This window comes from Onychomys torridus, chromosome 13, assembly GCF_903995425.1.
Source record: "Onychomys torridus chromosome 13, mOncTor1.1, whole genome shotgun sequence".
NCBI classification, from domain to species: domain Eukaryota; kingdom Metazoa; phylum Chordata; class Mammalia; order Rodentia; family Cricetidae; genus Onychomys; species Onychomys torridus.
In genome coordinates, this window is record NC_050455.1 from 41,561,403 (window position 1) to 41,582,266 (window position 20,864).

The following is a 20,864-nucleotide window of genomic DNA, read 5'->3' on the forward strand; positions in this document are numbered from 1 at the left end:
CTGAAAGGGTAAAGTGAGCAAGCATGGGGACCTGAGTTGGGCTCTGCAGCCCTCATGTAAAAGATGAGAACTCAAGCTCATGTCTGTAATCCCAGCGCCAGAAGGGTAAGGAAGATAAGGAGATCCCAGGGGTTCATGGCTAGCCATCATAACCAAAACAGTAAGCTCTGGATTCAATAAGAGACTCTGTCTCTAAAAGTATAGTGGAGAATGATGGCGAAAAAATGCCAAACCTTGACCTCTAACCTCCACTTGTGCCTGCTCTTATAAGTAGTGCCCATGAACTTGCACAGTCATGCATACACCACACACAAAGATGGGGAGAAGAAGAAGGAAGAAGAGTAGGGAAGAAGGGACGGAGGGATGGAGGGATGGAGGGATTTTTCTTTTGTGTTTTAAATAGGGTCTCACTATGCAGCTCAGGCTGGCCTAGAACTTGCAGTGTAACTCTAGGAGGGAGAGAAAGAGCAGAGAGAATACTGACCATGTCTTTGAGTACGGCCTGCATCATTTGGTCTACAGGGGCAGTTAAGGCAGTTGTGCTCATTGTGAAAGCTTTATGGATGTAAGTCACTATGTCAACACAGCTCCAACATGCACCTATGAGTGTAAATGGTGACCACAAAATCAGCCATTTGCAAGAGAACTTCTTTTTACCTTCAAAATTCCTAAAGGGGTTTCCATCAGCCTTTTGCTGTTAAATAGGATGTATCTCATTTTGTTTTGTTATGGTGCTGGGGACTAAATCCATACCTCACACATGCTACATAAGCACAGTGCCCTGAGTTAAGCACACAGCCCTACTTTTTCTTTTCAGACTACTGGAAAGATATTAGTGATATCCTTGATTAGGGAATATTCCAACATTGTGGGATATTAAAGAAGAAATTTTCATCACCTAAATTTTGATTTTGAAAGAAGTATTCTGCTTAAATTTTATGGCAAGAATTTATAATGAAAATATTTCTTAAGTATGTTATTTAACCATAGACCTTTCATTGGTTGACTGAATGGCTAGTTGATTGGTTGGTTGGTTAACAATGGTTGGTTGGTTGGTTGGTTGGTTGGTTGGTTGGTTGGTTGGTTGGTTGGTTGGTTAGTTGGTTGGTTGGTTGGTTGGATGGATGGTTGGGCAGCAGAATAGCTGGATGGTTGGTTGGCTGATTGGTTGGTTGGTTGGTTGGTTGGTTGGTTGGCTGGTTAGTTGGCTGGATGTTTAGCTAGCTGATTGGTTGACCAGTTGGTTGGCTGGCTGGCTGGTTGGTTGGTTGATTGATTGGTTTTGCATAAAGAAAAATAAATTTTAACTTTAGGGCAGAATACTGGGTGTTAACTTCTCTAGCTCTGCTTTGTTTTATCTCTGATATGAAATCAAACTTCACTATGTATAGTACACTTCACTCATATGACTGATCTTAATTCCCTCAGATGAGACTTAGCAAAGACTAGGACACTAAGGCTGCAAAACCTCAGGAAACCTGTTCTCTTGCAGTCTTGTGAATGTCCTTGGGCTTGCGAACAATAGAGATCTCTTGTCTCGCCCTGTCTCTGGCCCTGTTGCTCTCTGTCCGATGGGAACAGCAGCCAAGTTCACTTCCAAATGGCTACTCTTTTCTCCAGTCACTAGTGTGCGTGCACCATTGCTTCCTAACCATTCACATGAAGGGCAAAGATAATTAATGACTCTCTTTTCGAATCTAATTCTAGAGCTGGGACTGCACCTTGTAGTGGGTAGCCATCCCCAGTCTTGGCCTGGAAGTTCCAACCCCCATTGAGGCTTCGGTAATGGCCACACCCACAAGGTGGGGCTGAGGGAGGAAGCCGAAGACCCAGGATGGAGAGGAGAGGTCTCGCTTGGTTCTGGGACCCTGGACGCTGGAGGTAGACGGAGCAGAGTTCTCCAGAGAACACCGCCCGACTGCGCTATACCTTTGCCAGACCCTACAACCTATCCCTTCATTTGTAAGTTACCCCACAAAATAAACCTCCCTTTTAACTACATGGAGTGGCCTTAATAATTTCACCAATATCACCTCAGTGGTAGAATGCTTATGTCACATGCAGAGACCTGAGTTCCATCCCTAGTCCCACATACAAACACATTCATCTAATTCCAAAGTAAGAACTGTAGAAATAACCTCTCTCCTTCCTTCCCATTCTTTTCCTTCCTTCCTTCCTTCCTTCCTTCCTTCCTTCCTTCCTTCCTTTCTTCCTTCCTTCCTTTCTTCCTTCCCATTCTTTTTCTTCCTTCCTTTCCTTTTCCTTCTCTCTTTCCTATCCCCTTGACAAGATCTCATTATGGACCCTGGTTCATAGTTGATTGGCCTTGATTCATAGTTGATTCTTGCCTCTGCCTTCCAAGTGCTGGGGTTACAGGTATATATCACTGTACCTGCCTGCTCAAGTCATGCTTCGAATTTAATGGTGGTGGTGGCTGATGTTCAGTTGGATTTTTCTTTTGTGTTTTAAATAGGGTCTCACTATGTAGCTCAGGCTGGCCTAGAACTTGTAGTATAACTCCAGCTGACCTCAAATCATGATCTTCCTGCCCCAGCCTTCCAAGTTTGGGATTACACGCAACACCATGAACTCACACAATTTATACCTACCAACATTGCTTCTTGATTTATACATGGAAATTGGCTGAATACAAATTATTCTATTGTCTTGTTTTCTGGATGGCATGGGGAAAATCAATGATGGTAGCAAAAGCTAAGGCTTGGCCCACACAGTTAGTGAACACCTTTCCCACTATTACTCATAACAGGAACAAATCACAGCAACACTGAGGTTGTCAAGGGCCTCCACATTTTATGAGTGTTTCATTGGTTCATTTCACATTTACTCAGAATGTGGAAATCTTTAGTTGATTTTGTTTCCTGAGCTAGGGTCTCACTGTGCAGGGCCCTGCTGAACTCGAACTCTCCAATTTCCTACCCCAGCCTCCCGTGTTATGAGGTTACAAGCATGCCCCACCATACCCAGCACTGAGGCATCCGTAAATCTAAAGATTTGTCGCAACCACTGGATTACCTCAGACAAGTAGCAGTCCTGCCCTTTGTCATTCTGACCTGAATAGTGATGAGTCTCTACAAAAGAACGAAATAGAGGCTTGTTTGTCTTACAAGTCCCAGGATGATGATCTGAGGTCAGATAGAGTTACACTGCAAGTTCTAATCTGATCCTGAAGAACACATGTGAAAAGGCCAGGCCTGGTGTCTGTGCTTTTTATTGCATGTTTAGGAGGCAGAGACAGGCAGATCTCTGGGGCTCATTGGCCAGCCTGCCTAACCTGCTTGATGAGTTCCACAGTGCCAGGCCAGAGAGATACGCTAAGGGGGAAGAAAAACAAAGTTAATAATGCCTAAAAAATGACACCACAGTAGCCTTCTGACCTCCACATGCATGTACACACACACACACACACACACACACACACACACACACACACACCACCCAAGAACAAAATATTTTGCTATAACCAGAGATTAATAAGTATGAAGAGAATTTATAAGATGTAATGAAATCCTGAAATGTTCCATTTTATTTGAATAATGCTTATTAAATCGGGGTTGTAAAGGAATCAGCGTTCTCCATGTGAGGTTGAGGGGACACCACGCTGTCAGCACTTTCTCCAGTCAAGGCAGAACACAGAAGTTATGATTTCCTTCTACTGTCTGCTTATGAGCAAAGGGGTCTGAAAGGAGATCTATTTGGAAGTTTGTCTTAAAGCATTCCAGAAATACTAAACTGGAGAGTGGCAAGCTACTTTCCAACAGGTAGGAATTTAGAACTGCTCATCAGAGGAGTGTGCCTGGAACTGACAGGGGGGCTTATCCACCTCCAGCTTCTGTGTTCCTCTGGGTCTCCAACCATTCATCCTTATCTGTGGGATCTACAGGCTCCTCCCTTTCCTCCTCTGTACTGTATTCATTCCAGGTATCCAGTGGACACTGCTCAGTGAACAGCACGCAGCCTCAATTCTGTACTGACACTGGCTGGAGGATTACAGGCTCAAAGGAGTTTTTACAGTTAAGGACTCCACCAGGAATGTGAGAAGAGGCTGCTCACGGTCTCGTGGTCCTGACCCCTCCTAGCTTTCAGGCGTCCAGATGAAGCATCACCTCTCCTGACTCAAGGCCCTCCCGTAGGGAGAAGCTTCTAGAAGTTTCTGTGGAGCAGTATGGGCTCCCTGGAGAATCTGAGGGAGCCCTGAACTAGAAAGAAGGCTCTGGATGAAAGACATGAGCACACACTGACAGAAAGCCCAGTCGAAATCTGACCGCTCTTTATTTTCCCAACCATCTTTTCAACCCTTTTATATTCTGTGGGCCGAAAGCAGTAAATAGAGCAGTAGCCTCAGAATTTGGAAGGCTCTGGCAGACAGGGTTAGGCTGAGTTATGGTTTTCTGTAACCCTCTGGCTGCCCAGGAGTCATACATAATGGAAAAAGAGGTAAATAAGAATTAAAAGGCTGAAGTCTCTTTTTTCTCCTGGCCTTTGATTACACCACCGTTTTATGGACGGCTCCCCAAAGACAAGGAAACTCCCTTCATGTGTCATTGCTTCTGTAAATTGTTGAAGAATCACAAAACTGAAATACTTCAGAGCGGGTTTTTCTCTGTTGCCTCTTTCCCGCTGTACTGACCCTCTTAAAGCGATGGCTTACTCTCACATGTGCCTGCTCTGCAGCCCTACAGCCTGGCTCCCTGCCCCACCACCCCAAACACAACAGGTTTTAATTTGACTGTGTCCTAGGTGCCAGAGGAAACCAAATCTCTCTTAGTCTACACTGAGCCTGGTGTAGTGTTCACCAGGGAAGGACAGAGTTGGCTTCGTATGATAGTACTGCGGTCTAGGGGACATGCCCTTGGCAGACAAGCCACATTCTTTGCTTCACCTCTGCATGGGAGTTGAGGGCACAGCTGTACGCAGAAAGCCAAATCTCTCGGGACGTGGTCTGATTTAAACACTCTCCCGAACACTGCGGGAAGAGGAACGTGGAGGAAGAGTAGCTGTCTGAATTCTCCAGATAATCTCTCAAGGTTTCACTTTCCTTCACCAAAATAGAACCCGATACAGAATTTGATCTCCAGTTCTGAATCTATCCAGAAGTTTCTAGCACGGGTAAAATTTCAATTTGTTGTTGTTGCTGTTGCTGTATGTCACTTACCCTACAGCCCAAAAAAAACCAAAAAACCAAAAAACAAACACACACACACACACACACACACACACACACACACAAAAAACAAAAAAAACGGAGAGACTGGTTCTCACATTGTGTTCCCTTCCAGCTGGAGGAAACACCTTCAAACAGAAAGGATTTGGTGCAGGAACAGGCTAGACGACATCATGGCAGAGGATGACACCAGAGTGAGGGAGCCTCATGCCGGACTATGAGCGGATCTGAAAGGGGACATGCAGTAGAAATTAAAACGGGCCCCACGTGACAGTCAGGATTCTTTGTCTCCTGAAGTTTCCAGATCTTCTGAACTGAGATGTGTTGGGTGTGGTCCAGCAGCCCAGAAAAACCGCATGCTTGAGGAAGTCACAAAGCCCACCACAGAACAAGTTGCTCTGGGCTTTCATGAAGGGGCATCTAATTCATTTATTAATTTCTCTCCGTCCTGCAACCAAAGTGTGTGGTGTCTTCAGCAACAGGGTCTTACCATCTAGTTCTGGTGGGTAACCAAGAGCAACTCATTGTTTGAGGGGGGCTCTGGGATCTCCCAGAACAATAGCTCCAAGGGAGGTCTATGCCTCAAGCAGAAAGGGCATGGCTTGGACTCCACAGGATGTTACCTAAACAACCTGGACTGAGTGAATCCCAAGGTCATTTTCAGAAAAGATCTTTTAATCACTGTTTCTGACATATACTGTTTCTTTTATGAAATATGGAAAAATCTAAAGCAAAGGCCACAAAAAAACAATAGTTTCTAAATTTGAGCAGCATGTAAATGGTTGCTTTATTTGTATTATGTTTGAAAAAAGATAGCAATATTTAAAGGCCCTTTTCCTGATCACCTGATCCCCTAACACAGGGGTTCTCGATGCGTGGGTCACAATCATGACCCTTTCACAGGGGTCGCCTAAGACCATCAGAAAACACAGATATTTACATTGTAATTCATAGCAGTAGCAAAATTACAGTTATGAAGTAGCGAAGAAAATAATTTTATGGTTGGGGGTCAGCACAACATTAGGAGCTATATTAAAAGATCACAGCATTAGGAATGTTGAGAACCACACTTCTGAATAGTAATCCCTGATATAATTTTGTTGAGTATTTTCCAAGATATAATTTTCTATAGATTAAAATATGTATTCATATGAACACCGAGTCCATGTATGTGTTTGAAGAGGGTCAGGCCACGGTCACACTTGAATATTGATGCTATCTCTTTTGTTTTTAATCCAAGTTTTGTGATTCTGGATTACTTTCTATTATGCTGTTTCCCATTGTTTTCTTCTGTGAGGATGTTAGAATGGGGATCAGTCCCCTTATAAATAATGGCAGAATAAAAGCCAAGCAAACTCTCATTCACACAATTCACAAAACGGCTCAGCAAGCTTTCCTTGAGCATTGCTGGGTAGATACCCCTTCACATCCCGTGATGCCTTAGAAGGCAGATACATGGTACAGACCCTCGAAAGGCACTTTCTGTCTACATTCTAGTGGGTTTTTTGCTGGTGTTTTTATATTTTGCATTTGTGTGTTGATGCATGTTTGTGTTCATGACTACAGACACACACCTGTCATGGCGCACACGTGGAGGTTGGAGGACAACTTTGGGTGCTCATCCTTCCAACTTGGCTATAATCAGGTCTCTTGTTTGCTGCTGTGTACCCCAGACCTGTTGGGCTTCAAGCTTCAAGAGATTCTCTCCTCCCTGCCTCCCATTTCACCACAGGAGCACACCACCATGTCCAGTTTTCTGTGGCCTGTGGGGATCTAAACTGAGGCCTTCGTACTTACAGGGCAAGCACCTGACTCGCCGGCCCCTCTCCCCAACCCTAGAACCTAGTTTTGATCAAATGTAAAGAAGTGGGTCTTGGGTCCAACTTGCTTCCACCAACTTGACTTTTCCTTTAATCTTTACAGAACAGAGTGTGTGTGCTCTGAGTGAGTCTTAATCCTGTTACCGCTCAGTCTCTGGTTCCTTTGGCTTCCTTCAACTTTGAGGAAAACAAAGGAACAACAAAAGCTTGCCCCTCCTTCACTAAAACACCACCCTTGGGTTTATCACTCCTTAAAGGGCTCTAATATGTGTCTCCATCATTCCCCCTTGCTGCGGGACAAAATAAATAAACCTCTCCTAAACACTAAAGGTTGTTTTTTATTTATTCAACGCTTGCCATTATTTTGAATCAAATCCTTTTTCCAAGCCACCATTCCAGGCCACCATTCGCTTCAACTTCATCTTCATGGGAAAGAAAGTTGAGCAGCTCTGAGTGCTAGTTTTAGCAAGAACCGAAACAGAACCAATGGGCAGGCACCCCTAGACCTAAGGAGCAAGCCATGAGGAGATTCCTGCTGCAGAAGCGGTGGTTTCATGATCTAGTACAAGCAACTCTTTCTCCTTTGGGGCAAATGTCTTTATGAAAGGGGAAAGGCTCTGGATCACCATGGGGGATGCATAGTCTGTTCTTCAACCAACTTTTACAAACATATTTAATGTCAGCATCTAAATTACATGGGACAGGCTGCACATGCGTGCTCTCTCTGTTTCGTTCATAGACTCTGTCCTGGAAATGGAGGGGAAATAACCCCCTGCTTTTGTCTCTGGATCATCTTTGATGAGTCAGATATTAAATACAACTGGCTCAGAGGCCTCCTGTGAGTGCGGGACATCTAGGCATTTAGATGGAAATGATTGGATTCATATCTGTGTTATGGTTTCAAATTTCTGGGTCTTTTCTAGGTCTCCTGCTGTAAATTTTTCATTGCAGGTTTAAGTAAAAGGAATGTGGCAGATTTAATACCTCAAGTAAATTATTAACTGTGAGGATGCACGGAACAGTGGTGTGGCTGGGCAGAGACCAGTCCATCACTCAATTCTGTAAAGGAAAATCAAAGTGGCTTTTTTAAAATTATTATTTCAATGACATTTTTCTTGGTTAACTCGCTTTACTCTGCTAAGTGTATTATGTTTTGTGTCATATAAAACAATCGCATCCATCTGGCTACTTTTGAGTGTCTAAAGCCTAACATCCAAATGGGAAAGCATGAACTTGCTCAGGAAAGGGTGTTAGTTATGCATAATGTTTCACCCCACAAAGGTCAAGTGGCTGCAGTTGTCTGAAACCATGACCTTTGTGAGAACAGTGTCAAGTCCAAATTCCAATAAACAGACTCCAGGAAATAGTTTTTTGTTTTTTTTTTTTAATTGATAGTGGTTGTGCCTTTTGGTCATGATCAAAAGAAAGTAGATTTGACGTCTAATCTCACCCATTAATTTATCGTGTGTGTATATGTATATGTGTGTGTATGTGTGTATGTGCACATATGTGTATATGTGTGTGTGTATGTATGTGTGTGTGTTGCACAGATGTGTGTGTGTGCATGCATGTGTGCATATGTGTGTGTGCATGCGTGCGTGCGTGTGTGTGAGTGTGTGTGTGTGCACGTATGTGTATATGTGTGTGTATGTATGTGTGTGTTGCACAGATGTGTGTGTGCATGCATTTGTGCATATGTGTGTGTGCATGCGTGTGTGCATATGTGTGTGTGCATGCATGTGTGTATACGTGTGTGTGCGTGCGTGTGTGTGTGTGCATGCATGTGTGCATATGTGTGTGTGTGTGCATGCGTGTGTGTGTGTGTGTGTGTGTGTGTGTGTGTGTGTGTGCAGGGAGGCATGAGTAGAACATGTATGGAGATGAGAAGACAACTTTCAGGAATTCTACCACGGGTCCTGAGGATTGAACTCAGGTTGTCAGACTTCTTACATGTCATGGCTGAAGCTTGATATAGAATTTCTATAAAACTTCCATGGTCCAGTCTCAACCTGAGAACCAGGCATTAAGGCCTCCCTCAGCAGAGATCCTCTAGACTCTGATAGAAACCCACTGTCGTCCATATTCACACCCACTGAGTAATTGCTAATGCACAAGAACTTCTTCAACAAGGTTCTGCGGTCTGACAAACCACTGTGTATTCTTAAAGTCATAAAACATCAAATTTATGGTAAAATTTAAAAGAATAAATGATTAGTGTCTCACAAAACTATATCGAAAATGATACACATTTGCATGCTACATTTTACCAGTTGCTTGGGTCATGTATATGTTCTCAAAATTCTGAAAGAATTTTCCCCAAAAATCCATAAAATTTGCCAAGAAGAAAAGATTCATAAGTGACTGAAACCATTGCTCAACTCTTAATTGACACGAGGTTCTCCATGTAGCCTCTTGGTGTCTGAGAGGCCACTTGCGTACAGAAGCAGTCATTAACTAAGAATGAATTTCCAGTGTGCAGATCCAGTGACAATAATAATAAACAGATGCCAAATTACAAAAATGTATTAAGCCTCCTCACCAGCGGCTGAAATGAGCCTGGAGTCTCTGAGAACCCATGTGGGAATACAAGCATGGCCCCCAGCTGGATCTGAAATGGGAATGCAAAAACACTTTTTCTTTTAAAGAGTCTATATAATGTGTGCTAAGGAAATCATTCAAGTATTAAACACGCTATTGCTCCCATCTCTTAGTCTTCTGTTTGATTGAATGTCAGGAGCCTCCCTCACAGGGAGATGCTGCGTCAACCAGCCAACTCTGCAAAGCAACCCAGGTTACTCAAACAAGCTCACAAAAAGTATTTAAGGAGCTCAGTGCATCTGAGTTAATCCCTGGTTCGGGTTTTTCCCAAGCGCTCCCAATCTGTTCTTAATTATGCCTACTCAACTCAACCTTGATACATCCAGAGCCAAGTAGAGAGAATTGGGCCCAGGGGTTTCACATTTTCATTAAAATCCAGGGGTAACATTTAACCAACTTGAATTGTGGGTGGTAGCTCACCCCGTGACTTCTGCACAGGAAATTTGACTGAACACATGGAGCTCGGCAGTGCAACAAGATCACTGTTTGCTTTGCTAGTATGTGTGCACTAAATGGTACTTGGCAAGCCTTCACCCCACCCCTTACCCTGGCCCACAGCTAAATCATCATCTTTCCTGATAGCTCTCAGTTACCTAAATAAAAGGATCAGTTTCATGACACACACGAAGTACAAACGTATGTTCTGTTAACAGTAATGATAGTAAGTTTCCAATCCTATTAACTACTATAAAACAGTGATGTTTCAACTCCTGTGGCTGTGTCAATGCTCTGGGACAATGCTGGATATAATATACATGTGCATTTGTATAAGAAAAAATATACCTCAAGGGGATGTATCTCCATGGTAGAGCACTTGCCTAACATGCATAGGGTCTTGTATTTGATTCCAGCACCACAAATCACGAGGAAGAAGAGGAATACAATAGAGAGATAGAGAGACATATTAAATTACATGCATGAAGCCCTGGGTCCACTCCCCAGCACTGCATCAACCTGATATGGTGGATTACATACTTGTAATCCTGACATTTAGGATGGAAAGTCAGGAGTATCACAAGTTTAAGGTCACCTTCAGCTCTAATTGCAAGGTTGATGTCATCCTGAGTTATATGAGACCCTATCTCAAAAGCACACACACACACACACACACACACACACACACAAAGGTGGGTAAGGATGAAATAAACTATAAACGAATTAGAAAAGTATAAAACTTTATCTTGAAGAACACATATTACATGAGGAAGACATTCTTGTTCCAGCTTTATAAGTAAGTAAAAATGCCCTCTGCTTTTAATTTCAAAATACTCCACCTATTTATGGTTGGAGCTTAGATAGATGGCTCAGTCAGTAAAGTATTTTCCACACAAGCAGGAAGACACAAGTTCAGATCCCCAGCACCCACATGAAAAGGCGGATCCCTAAAGCTTGCTGGCCAGCCAAACCAGCTGAACCAGTGTTCTCCAGGTTCAGTGAAACACCCTGTCTCAAAAAGTATGGCGAAGAGCAACTGAGGATACTCAATATCAGCTGTCCACCTCTGAGCACCTGTACACATGCACACACATGAAGATGTACACATACATATATTTCACTCTAGGTAAGTATTCTTACATTTGATTATCTTAGGTTGGTTTTATGGGTTGAATCCACCAAAAAAAAAAAAAATCATAAACGGAAAAACTCTTCTTCAGTTTATTTTTCCACTACTTAAGTTCTTTAAAAATTAAAGTTTTAGTTCAGACATAAATGGGTTGCCTGTCTCAACTCTGTCCCACACCCATCCAAGGCTAGGGGAACATCATGGAAGAGCAGGCGGGAAGAAGTTAAGAACCAGAAGACAGAAAGCAGACATGAGTTAAGCTGATTTCTGGTCATATGGCTGATGTGCACATCAACTTACAGCAGCTGTGAATGTCTGCACAAAACCACACCAAGCGAAATCCAGCATGGATGGGGGAAGAGATCCCAAGGTCCCACCCCCAGCTGAGGTTTTGTGGTTTATGGCTATTGAGAGAGGACAGTCACTTTTCTTTGAGGATGTAGCCACTGATAGGTTGCCTGTGTTCCAGTGGATAGCCTCACACCTATGTGCATGGCACTAATTGGATTCCCAAGAACAATATTAATAATGGTTTTTGGGTTTTTTTGTTTTTTGTTTTTTGGTTTTTTTTTTTGTTTTTTTCTCAAGACAGGGTTTCTCTGTGTAGCTTTGCGCCTTTCCTGGAACTTGCTTTGGAGACCAGGCTGGCCTCAAACTCACAGAGATCCACCTGGCTCTACCTCTGGAGAGCTGGGATTAAAGGCGTATGCCACCAATGCCTGGCAGTTAATAATGTTTTTTAAAGAAGACACCAAGTCAGGAGGAAAATGGTTTAATGTATCCCGGAAAATTAGAAAGAAGTAGTGAAGGGTGAATAAGATCAAAATACATTGTATACATGTATAAAATTTCAAAGAATAAATAAAAATATCATTTAAAAATAAAATTTGGAGTTTTAAAAGTCATACAGACAAGAAAAAGGAGAAACACATAACTAAAGATATAAAAGGAACAGAAAATGTTGTGACTTATATAATGAACATGTGAAGAATAAAACATGTAAAAAAAATTAATATTCCACACTTAAATGTGTTTAAAGGTCATCAGTGGGTATATCATTAAAAAAAGAACAAAAGAACAAAAATGTTGACTCTAGAACATGTAAACATATTCATCTTACTTATAACCAACAGAAGCAAATATTCAGTTATATTTACTCTGTACAAATGTGTGTGTGTGTGTGTGTGTGTGTGTGTGTGTGTGTGTGTGTGTGGTGGCATTGTGTATACAGTGTAATGAAAACCTAAAATTACCCAAATCTTTGAAACACTGGGATTGGTCAAATAATGTGTTAGAATACTCCTACACAATAAGATAAGCAAAAGGTTCAAAGCTAGAGATATGGCTCAGTGCTTAAGAACTCTAGCTGCTCTTGAGTTCCCAGCGCCCACATCACAGTTTCCTGGAACTCCAGTTCCACCTGATCTGATGCTCTCTTCTGGCCTCCATGCATGTGATACACATAAGCTCATGCAGACACATGGACATACAAAAACAAATCCTTTAAAGATTATAATGTAGAATTATATAGTGTTAAGGATCTAGACCAATGATAGAATGTTTACACAGAATGTTCAAGGCCCTGGGTCTGATCCCCACTGGGGGAAAATTGACCTTTTCACTTTTTTTCTTTTTAAAGCAAATGTATATAATCAAAGTCTAAATTAGTGTTAAAATAAAAATATTAATTATCTCTTGGCATTGAGATTTTGATTTTCTTTCTACCATCTCTATAGTTCAACTTTTTACAATGTATATAGTAATTTTATAGTTTTAAAAAAAAGCTCACCAAACACTCCAGCACAGTCCTGTAATCCTAATACTTGGGAAGCTAAGAAAGGAGAGTCTTGAGTTCAAGACCAGCCTGGGATACACAATGAAGCTTAGTCTTTAAAAGGAGGTGGGAGAAGAATAGAGAGAGGAAGGTGGAATGCCAGAGAAGTAAGAGGATGGGATAAAAAATAGAGAGAGGAAGGGAGAAGGGACAGGACAGATGGGAAGGGTAGGGAAGAAAAACCTTAACTTGATTAATATTCTCTTCCCCAGTCTCTGGAATAGCAAACAACATGGCCTTATCAGTCAAAATATCAAAAACTTAACCTCAACACTAGGAACTAAAACATCAAATACCAAACCTCTAAACTAGGAATTATCACCCTATCAATTTCCTCTACCAGTTGTAAATATTTGGTTCCTAAATTGCAATTTCTAATTTCTAAATCGCAACTCCCCCCTTGATCTTTAGAACATAAAAAAACCAGTGTGAATTCTAGAACAGTAATAGATATTTATATTTATTTTCCTTCCCAGTACTGTAGCACAGTTCTGCTAGAAATACAGATATTATTTAGTCAACAAATACTACTCTGACTGTCTTATTGAAAAACCCTTGGAAACTATCCAGTGCCAGTGATGCTAATCTGGTATTAGTTCAAAGGCTAAACTGTTGGGTTATCAAAAATAATGAAATAAATTGTCCTTCACTGAGACTTCCTCTAGACCTAACTGATTAACAGTAAACAGAGTTAAAATATAAGATACATGCTGTGGGATGTCTTTCTGTACATTGTGAATATGTGTTGCTCTGATTGGTTGATAAATAAAATGCTAATTGGCCAGTAGCCAGGCAGGAAGTATAGGTGGGGTAAGCAGACAAGGAGAATTCTGGGAAGAGAAGGACAGAGTCAGGAGTCACCAGCCGGACACAGAGGAAGCAAAATGACAAGGCAGAACTGAGAAAAGGTACCAAGCCACGTGACTAAACATAGATAAGAATTATGGGTTAATTTAAGTGTAAGAGCTACTCAGTAAAAAGCCTGAACTAATGGCCAAGAGGTTATAATTATTATAAGCTTCTGGGTGATTATTTTATAAGTGGGCCATGGGACTGCAGGGGCCTGGTGGGACCAGAGAAACATTCTGACTACAGACACAGGAAACAAGGAATCCTCTGATTTGAAAATGTTCATTTATAAAACAGGTCACTAAACTGATAAGACTGTTTCTCTACATTATCAGGAAGTCATGAGACATAGCAATGTGGAGTATGTGGACCATTCCTAAGAACCTCCTACTGAACCTTGAACAGGTCCACAGAGCTTGAGGGTTAGACCTTTTTTTCCTCATCTCCTAAGAAGCATCATGTGGATGCCTGGCAGCTACCGGCAGGCAGATGGAAGGTGGTGTTTTCAGGTGTGCAGAGTCTCAATATATTCATCCCATAGTCTTATACCCATGGAACTTTCAACACAATAAATATGAAAACTAAATTTTATCCATTCAATACTGCCCAACTTTCAAAATTAGTCTTACTGAATGTGATGGTTTGAAAGAAAATGGTCCACAAAAGGAGCGGCACTATCAGGAGAAGTGGCCTTGTTGGAGGAAGTGTGTCACTCTCTGGGCAGGCTCTGAGGTCTCTTTTGCTCAAGCTTTGCTCAGTGTGACACTCAGTCTACTTCCTGTTGTCTACATAACAACATGTAGCATCTCTTTCTCCAGCATCATGTCTGCCTGCACACCACCATGCTCCCTGCCATGATGATAATGGACTAAACCTCTGAAACTGTAAGCTGCCACTTCAGTTAAATGTTTTCCTTTATAAGAGTTGCTGTGGTCATGGTGTCCCTTCTCAGTAATAGAAACCCTAACTAAGACACTGAATTAAATTTATTACCTCTGTGAGTCATTAGATACAGCAGATTATTTTTTAATAATCCCTAATATAGTGGATTATTGTCAGTTCTTTGTACTGATTCATCTTTGCACAGAGAACTCACTGCTTCACTGAGTTTACATCTTCATCTATGTTAAAGTAATGAGCAATCTTTAAAGAGTTAAGCGTGACTAACACTAGGTAGTATGATGTCATCTGAGGCGCCACTATAATTAGAATTGTGTGGGCAAGGAGTTTTTCATTTTCATAGTAATCTTTATTTCTAACTTTCACATAATACAGATTTTTATCCTAGCCTTCCAACTTTTAACTATCTTATAGTCTGGGATGGAAATGGCCAGAACTATCTAGGCAAGAATTTTAAAGACCAGGACAGAAAACTGTCAAATTCAGATACAGTGAAACAACTCTAATTCACCTGAAAACTGGAGGCAGGAGGACTGAACATTCCTGGTCTTCCTGGGCTACATTATAAGACTCGACCTTAAATAAACAAATGAAAAATAGAACAAACAAGATATTCAAGAAATAGTTCAGATCTCTTTATCATACTTTCTTTTGTTTTTTTTTTTTTGTTGTTGTTGTTGTTTTGTTTTTTGGTTTTTTGGTTTTTTTTTTTTTTTTTCCGAGACAGGGTTTCTCTGTGTAGCTTTGTGTCTTTTTTCCTGGAACTCACTTGGTAGCCCAGGCTGGCCTCGAACTCACAGAGATCCGCCTGGCTCTGCCTCCCGAGTGCTGGGATTAAAGGTGTGCACCACCACCGCCCGGCTATCATTCATATTTTAAATGGTAATAAAGCACACATTTTCAAAACTAGAGTATACTTAGAGACCCTTATTTCAGAGATGCCAAGTGCTCACATTTAGCCCTATGTAATTTTCATTAACAAATGATTCTTCTTGTTGTTTTGTTTTTTGAGACAGAGTCTCTCTGTGTAACAGCTCTGGCTGTCCTGGAACTCACTCTGTAGGCTAGGCTGGACTCAAACTCCCAGAGATCTTCCTGCCTCTGCCTCCTGGGTGCTGGGATTAAAGGCGTGTGCCACCACCACCTAGCTCTAACAAATGATCCTTAAACTAATTATGAGGAAGACTCGAATCTATCAAATCAGGAACTCAACCAAGAGCACTGGGTAACTGAGTTTGTAAAGATATCCAAGTGCTGGTACTCAGACAGGAGACTCCTGTCTACGAACTGGAATTTCACGTCTGCTGCTCTGACTTCCTGGGTCAGATGGTGTATTCATATAATTGAGCATGTCTGAAAACTTCCCTGGGTAGTTCTCTGGATAAAACTAAATAAATAAAGTGTCTAAACCCAGTAAATAAGCTCTCAGAGCCTGCCTACCCCCAACATGTATCCCACAGGGTATTTATAGGCTACATAAGAAAGGAGGTGGTCCGTGACAAGCTTAAGGTTATACAATGGAAGTATGTTTCTTCACTCCGGAATTTCTCAGAGCCTTTATGTTGTGACTTTCCTGGGGGAGCGTAACAGTGGATATCTCTGAACTAGGGTCCCAAGATGTACAGTTTTAGAAATGCTGAACCAGATGAACCATGACTTATGGACGTGACGTTGACTTTATACATTTTAATTCTCATAGAACCTAAAACGATACTGAGTAATACATGTAAGATTGGCTCACCGACTGAATTCTCAGTGTCTAAGAGGTGGGATTATCACACAAGGTGTGAAGGAAATACAGGCTTAAAAACTCTTAAAGACAACAAGCGAATCTCTGCCATTTCCTCTGGTATGTGTTAGTATTTCATTTCTCCTTCTGGACTGTTGGCATGAACCAGAGTCACCACTAAAGCAATGGCTCCCTTGTGAGTAGCTGATCGGCCTTTCGCCTACTAAAACCAAATACAAGGCTTCATAGATCTAATGCTCACATGAGGAAGAAAGCCGTAGCTGTGGGGCAATGTTGGAACCGTGACAGCAGAAACACCAGAGGAGCCATGGAGCTTAACATGCCTCGGGAGGTGAAAACATCTCACATGTGCCAATCTCTCTGATCAACATGGATCAGCCCTTAGACAAGAACATCAGAGGGATACCAAGAAGGAGAATAGTCCGAGCCTAAGAGAATTAGCTTGTTAGTGCTGGGGCCACTCCAGCATGGGGGTCTCAAGAGCCTCATTTGCCAGGCCCCTGCAGGAAACCTACACGTGGCGTGCAAAAGTGGAATTGGCCAATGAAGGATAAGAGGGAAATGAAATGCCCCGTGGCTGTCAGTATTTCACCTGCTCAAGGACTGAGGCAAACGTGTTTGATAGTTTTAGTTAGCTTGGTGCTAAACAGCCTGTTCCATTTCACTGGAGGAAGGCCAGCCAGAGTGGAAACCAAATGGCTGAGAATTAAAAGGTTTATGGCTTGTCTTTTCATAAGGGGAGGAAAAGGAGAGAAAGAGAGAGAGAGACAGAGAGACAGAGAGAGAGACAGAGAGAGAGAGAGAGAGAGAGAGAGAGTCCATATCTCAGAGTGTTTGAAACCAAATTGTTTTTCACAGTGTGCAGCATGCTTTGATGGAACAGGGTGGCTCGCATGATGTCATCTACAGGGATTAAGAAAACAGTGTACTGAGGTTAACAAGCTGCAATCGTAGCAGAACTGGAGAAGGAGTATAGCTGGGCTAATTCATCAGTTGCTTTTAGCTGCAGAGGCCCTACAGAGGCAGAAGCCGGTATACACATTTTGGCAGATGACCGATTAGCTCGGTCAACAAAGACCCTGACAGCAACGAACACTCTTTCTAACTTCATTTTTCACCCCTGAGAGAGGGAAATCCCACTAACGCCAGTCACAGCCCCTCAAAAGCTGCCAAAAAGATAAGTGTAAATATTCTATAGGCTCTCGAAATCTGCATTGCATCAAACAGACCACGCCTAGTCTCCAAGTTAAAGTCCATTTACCCGATATATATACTGTGTCTCATTCGTTACTTTTACTCTTACTGTTTTCCTGTTAAAACTAACTTGAGAGAAAAACTAACCAAAAACCAGAATTGGAAACAGCTGAAGTTTTTAGTTGCTGTATAATTTACTTTCTTTCAAATACTGTATTTGGTTTCAGAGCTGTGTGGTGTACACTTGTAGTCACAGTACTCTAGAGACTGAGGCAAGAGGCCAGCCTAGGCTGCATAGCAAGGCTATGTCTCAAACAGCAACAAAGATAATTTCTAATTATGAATGTTAATGAATGCTTTCCCATGCTTGAAGAATATGAATGCGTTGAGTGATGAGCTTTTATGTTGTGGTAGCGCCCGCGCTACCACCACCCATTTACCATGTCCCAGCGAGGGGCTGTGAATCGAAAAACAGAGACAAAAGACAGCGGGTCATTCGTGCCAGGGGATGCAGAATGCTGTTTATTGAAGAAGGGAGGGAACCTTAAATACAGGCTTACAGCACAATGGAGGAACCCGGGAGGGCAGAAGTTCGCTACTGAATGTTCTACATTCTTGCATCTAAGCTGTTTACACCAAATGCAGGATACACAAACAAAGAACTTCCCTTAAGCATTCAGGAGGGTGGAAACCAGCAGGAAATCAGCATAGGGAGGACATCAAGGTCAAGGTCAGGCAAGCAGGGCCGCAGTTACCCAACTTGGGAGTTCCAGGGCCCTACACTTTTAGGTAAATGAGCTGTTTACAATAAGCTAGATGTAAGGAGATAGATTTGTTTTATATAGAAATGGAAAGATGGGCAATAATTAAAGAAAATCAGCCATAGTAAAGACAATAGGTGACAAAGTTGTATAAGTGATAAGATACTATCTAGTTATCTGGTAGGGGAGAGGACAATGTAACACAACATAGATACATCAGAGAAGAGACACACACACAAAAAGGACATTAGGGAGTTGAAAAATGTTGAGCCATGGTCTGGAAGCAGGAACCAAGAAAAAACTTCCCGGAAGACCTTTGATTTGAGATGTTGAAGCGAGGATGTAGACACTGAGCTTGAGGAGTAAGTCAAGGGTAGCATGAAATGTGGAGATGAGCGAATGTCCAGAGAACGCTGTTAAAAAGGTCCTGTGTTAAAGGCTTGGACTCCAGCTGATGCAGCTGTGGAGAGATGGTTGGGTAAGGAGAGTGCTCGCATCCTCAATGGGTTAATCAGCGAAGAGCTCACAGCTGAATGAGCTGTTAGGAGACATGGTGGGAATGAGTGTGTCACTGAGGGAGAGCATCTTTGCCCCTAGCCTCTTCCTGTCTGTCCGTGTGCTTCCCAGCAACCATGGGGTGAGCAACAGTCTTATGATGCTCTGCCTCCTTACCTCCCCACAATAACAGGGCCAAGTGACCATGGACTGAAACTCCTGGAGGCTTGAGCCAAAAAAGGTTTTCCTCCTTTAAGTTGATTTCCTCAGGCTTTTTGTCACAGGGGCAAGAGGCTGCTGGTGCTGGCTAGTTTGTGTCAACTTGACACAGCTAGTCATCAGAGAGGAGGAAGCCTCAATTAAGAAGGCGCCTCAATAAGATCAGACTGTATTTAAGCCTGTGAGGTATTCTTAATTGTTAACTATTAGAAAGCCCAGCCCATTGTGGTCCCTGGGCTGGTGGTCCTAGATTCTTTAAGAAAGCAGGTTGAGCAAGCCATGAGGAGCAAGCCAGTAAGCAGCACCCCTCCATGGCCTCTGTATCAGCTCCTGCCTCCAGGTTCCTGCCCTGTTTGAGTTCCTGTCCTGACTTCCTTCTCTGATGAAGTGTAAGCAAAGTAAACCCTTTCCTCCCCAAATTGCTTTGGTCATGGTGTTTCATCACAGCAATAGTACCGCTGACTAGGTCACTGACTAACGCGGTCCTGGTTAGTTTAGCAGAATTATGTGCACTTAAGTGAGAGGGGAAGAATAGAAAGCTGATCTAGGGTCATTTTTGAAGGGTTTTGAATGCCTCGGGACTTGAAACTTGAACAAAATAATGGAGGGAGTCATTTAAACTTTTTGAGAAAAAACTTACCAGAATCAGAAAAACAAGCAATAGCTACAGTGTCCTGACAGTGTTCCAGGCGGGGAGAATTCACGCAGGGAAAGTTCAAGTGTATCATCATACCAAGTCTAGTTGGAAGGTAATGAGAGAGCATTGGGGTGGTAATGCTCAGAGGAGCTGAGACAAGATACAAAGATAATATTCAAGTAGCATCAAAGGAATGTGACCACTAGTCATACGGAGTAGCAGATATTGAAGAAAAGAACAAGCTGGCTGGGGATTTGGCTCAGTTAGGGGAACATTTGAGCAGCATGCATCAAGTCCTGAGGTGGAAACCCAGTGTCACATAAAACAGGAATGGTGGTACATGCCTGCCATCCCTGTATTCAGGAAGGGAAAGCAGGAGGTTAGAAATTCAAAGATCTTCCTTGGCTACATAGTGAATTCAAGGTCAAATTGGGCTACATGGGACCCTGCATCAAAAAGGGAAAAGAAAGACAGGAAGGAAGGAAGGAAGGAAGGAAGGAAGGAAGGAAGGAAGGAAGGAAGGAAGGAAGGAAAACATCAATTACAGGAAAGTAAAATAGATTGTAACAACTTTCACGACAGGAATGGTGAAAAAGTAGGACTGTTTGGGAATCCTTCAACACTTCTTAGAGTTTGACAGTCTCATCTACATGCAAATATTTATGGAACTTAGCAGCATCTATTGAGGAGTTGAGGTGCTGATTATCACTCACGTAGAATAAAGAGTGAATCCCCTTCAGAGAAAATTCCCAGTTCTCCAGCAAATATCTTATAAGCTCTTGTCATGTGCCGGGTGCTGTCCTGAGCATGCTAAGAGAAATTTAAATGTAATCAGGCTTACAGAGTAGGAGTTGAGAATCGAGCAGTTTTCCACTCTGAATCCACCACCTAGAGCAAGCACATTTTTCCCCAGCTCGTTGATGTCCCAGAAATAGCACTGTGTCTATAATCACTTGGATGGTGGTTGTTAGGTTTGCCAGGTATAACATTTTTTAGAATCATAAGAGAATTTGTGGGAAATATTATTATCAACAGCCATAAGGGCAGGTTGGGGTGAGGAG